The sequence below is a fragment of the Podarcis liolepis genome (genome assembly GCF_965112155.1).
Source record: "Podarcis liolepis genome assembly, chromosome: 16".
Lineage (NCBI taxonomy): Eukaryota > Metazoa > Chordata > Lepidosauria > Squamata > Lacertidae > Podarcis > Podarcis liolepis.
The window spans coordinates 9,593,942-9,598,130 of NC_139567.1; positions in this window are offsets into that span (position 1 = coordinate 9,593,942).

The following is a 4,189-nucleotide window of genomic DNA, read 5'->3' on the forward strand; positions in this document are numbered from 1 at the left end:
TGCTTCCTGGGGGGGACCTCCCCGAGCTGTCAAAAGAAAGGTGGAAGGGAGGAAGGCTGTTGGCAAAGCGGTGCGGCTCCCTCCACACCGCCCTCTGGGACACTCTCCCCGCCCCCATGGCCCCCGCCACTCTGAGTGCCAGATCAGCTAGTTCCGCCTCTGCCCCCAACCTCGGCTTATGTATCTTCCCCACCTGAGCTGCGAGCAAGCAGGCGCAGACACTGCCTGTCTGTAACTTTCTGCTTCTCCCATTTCCATCCTCTTATGGTCTTAGGAGTCAGTGGAGCTAGGAGAGATGGGGGCAGGAGGAGGAGTGTGGAAACTCTTGACTCTACACCAGACTGTCCTATCTCTCATTCCTCCTCCACCAATTCTGCAGCTTTTCCTGAGTCTGACTCTGGTCTCCTGGCTGTTACAGCACAATTCAAAGTGCTGGTGTTGACCTTTAAAGCCCTAAACGGCCTCGGCCCAGTATACCTGAAGGAGCGTCTCCACTCCCATCGTTCTGCCCAGACACTGAGGTCCAGCGCCGAGGGCCTTCTGGCGGTTCCCTCATTGCGAGAAGCAAAGCTCCAGGGAACCAGGCAGAGGGCCTTCTCGGTAGTGGCGCCCGCCCTGTGGAACGCCCTCCCGTCAGATGTCAAAGAGAAAAACAACTACCTGACATTTAGAAGACATCTGAAGGCAGCCCTGTTCAGGGACGTTTTTAATGTGTGACATTTTAATGTATTTTTAATCTTTGTTGGAAGCTGCCCAGAGTGGCTGGGGAAACCCAGCCAGATGGGCGGGGTACAAATAAATTATTATTATTATTATTATTATTATTATTATTATTATTATTAATTAGCTCCCCCAGATCACGGGTCCCTTCTTCAAAGTCAGGCTCCAACCCCACCTTCTCCCGGTGCCCACCCATCAGAATCTAGCCACCATTCCTCAGTATCCAGCCAGTCCCTGACATATTACTATTAGTATTATTTTGAAGAACCAAACAATAGTAAGCAAATGTTCACATGAAGCTGTCAAGAAGACCCTGTGAATCCCCGCTCTGAGCACAAATATAGAAGGGGGCGTATGGAGGAAGAGATGTGATTCTCATCCCTGGTTTTAAGTACAAAATGTGTCACACCTGGAAGCAATTAGAAGGAGACTTTACTAATTCAGAGCTAATTGCTCTTCTGTGGAAGCTCCAGCACTTGAATGGCACTTCAGGCTTCAGTAAAAGTTTCTCACTACTGGAAATGGCACAAAAACATTTGACTTGCTTTGAATATTTTATTGGCTGGTGATTAAGCAATTTTGTCTGCTGTTTCTGGGGGGGAATATGCGCTCAATTATGATGGGGAGATGTTTGCTGCTAATATTCAAAATGGAAGTGTGAACATCGCAACTAAAATAACAGCCCAATCAATGGTGGGTGTGTGGGTGTGTAGAAAGAAAAAGAATATTTCTCCAGATATTTGTTAGGCTACAATCATCCTTTATCATTGGTCATGCTGGCCGCAGGGTGGGGGGGGGGGAATAGAGGAAACCCAAGAAGACCTGGCGGTTCCCCACCCCAATGCAAAAGTTGTTTATCTCTCTTCATCACTTTGCCACAGGAAAGCAGCAAAGCACAAAGCCAATGCTATCATTCTTCGTCACTGTTTATATATTGTCAGCATTTAGGTGCCGGGCAAATTATGGGATCATAATTTGATATTAATATAGTATGAATCTGACCTGTTTTGGTGTGCCACCTTTTAGTGGAGTGGGGTGGAATTTCTACCTTTTATTCTTGTTGATGAATGAACACTTATTATTTTATTCTGTTATGGATTTTGAATGTTCAATACATTGTTGTGTGTCTCAATATTTTGGAAGTCGGTTTCAGGCACTTTGTAAAAAGTGTTGAACAATAAAAAGTAGAGGAGAAGCTTTACAGCCCAGGAAGGACATTGTTGTTTAAGCAAGGCTTTAACTGATTCAGAAAGCCATTTTATGTTCCTTCCTGTCCAGGAGGAACCAATGACCAGCCTTGATGGGCAAAATCAGCCCAGGGCCTGAAGGTATTTCACCAAGAAGCTGTCATTTGCAGTTCCAATGCTCTATGGAGCAGCTGTGTGCACACAGACGTCAACAGCTTCTGAGATAGGCACAATATGGGTATCACTATTTGCAACCTAGACTAGTGTTTCCCAACCTTTTTCTGTGCCCAGAATTGCAGTAGGGAGTGGGGATATGATCTGAGGCCTCTGTGCTCTAACCACTACACTTTACTAGGATTGAGGAGCCAACCACCCAAGCCCAGTGTGGCCAGCTGATAAACAGGAAGCTCTTCATACGCATCGCATACCCCCCATCACTGAGTACAGTAACAGTGAAAACTTCTGGCGGCCTCAAAAGCAACCCTTTTCCTCACAACTCAGAGATTTCAGTGGCAGAACAGCATCTTCGCCGTAGAGTATCTCTTTGCGAAAACTTCTCCCCTCTTATTTGACGTTCCTGCTGGCATGTTGTCTATATCACCGATGCATTTGCAAATGATGTTTATTATTTCATAAAGCATGATGAGACTCTTCTGATACTTCAAAGCCAGCTGACAGTTTTGTTAGGGATAATCAAGAAACTTTTGGACAATTACGGCAAAGGGTTTGACAGCAAGAAAACGCACAAACCTTGTAACTGTAAAGTAGCACCAAAGTCAAAGAATCTTTGCTGAAAACAACTTGAATATTCATGTAATCCATCAGGGTTTCATTCCCCCCCTCCTCTTTTTTAATGCTTCATGTGTCTTCTCCCTGCAAGCTCAAGAAAGCTTATATTTATCTGTATAATATGAAGCTGTTGTCTTCCCTCCCCCTTTGCTCCTCTTACAATTCCTGTAGCTCTGCAGAAATCTTCCATTTTAATTTCTCACCACCCCCTGGAGAAAATTTGGCAAAATTGCTCCCCCGATTTCATTGGCTGCAAATTGAGTGGGAAATTTGAGGCCACTTTCATTCAGCCCTTTACTACATGGGTTGTTGATCGGATTCAATGACCCAGTCTCTGACTGCACTATAAGACCACCTGCCTTGAGTTACAGTAGATTCCCCAGCAAGATAGGGCTTCATTTTTGTTTTGTGTTTAATTTATTGTTATCTAGGCTTGGAATGTTCCATGGAAGAATCTCCCAGAGATAACTCTAAGTCATCCACTGTCTGAAGAATGCAGTCACACCCTGTGTGGGTAGACAAAGATAACACTGAGTTGCAATCACAGTAAACACCTCCTGATAAGGTTCCCTGAGCTGCTATAGAGCTCTGGAATGAGATAGAAAGTACGGCTACACATTTCCATTGCTATCTGACCATATCTGCAGTATCGTTTCAATCTGACGGTTTCAGCTGATGTAAATGGCTTCAGCTGAATCTCTACGAGTTTTCCACTTTGAAGTCCATGAGAACATAACCAAACAAAATGACAGAATTGCCGACACAGTAACATGATGGCCACAGTTCTATGAGGGGTTGAACCATAGAAATAAATGCAGGAGATTTGTATTTGTGTTGAAGTAGGTCACAATAGGGACGCAGGTGGTGCTGTGGGTTAAACCACAGAGCCTAGGACTTGCCGATCAGAAGGTCGGCGGTTTGAATCCACGCGATGGGGTGAGCTCCCGTTGCTCAGTCCCTGCTCCTGCCCACCTAGCACTTCAAAAGCACGTCAAAGTGCAAGTAGATAAATAGGTACCACTCCGGTGGGAAGGTAAACGGCGTTTCCGTGCGCTGCTCTGGTTTGCCAGAAGCGGCTTAGTCATGACCCGGAAGCTGTACGCCAGCTCCCTCAGCCAATAAAGCAAAATGAGCGCCACAACCCCAGAGTCAGTCACGAGGTCAGGGGTCCCTTTACCTTTAGGTCACAACTTTTCATTGATTAAATGAACAAGGCATTGGGCATGTATTGATAAGTAGGGTAGAGTCAACCATGAGTTGGGGAATCGTCTCTGACATACACCAGGTGTTGCGATCACACTCAGGCCACCATTTGGAGAGGTGCTATGCCTCCCCCCGAGTGTGAACTCCTGGACAGAGACACCCTTCCTGAACCCCTTTAACAGACTGCCTGATCAGCTAAGGATCCAGCCCAATGTCCTACCCACCCATGTTGTGGCTATGAGGTAGGCAAAAACCTGCAGACCGGCCAATTCATCTGCAGGAAAAATTCT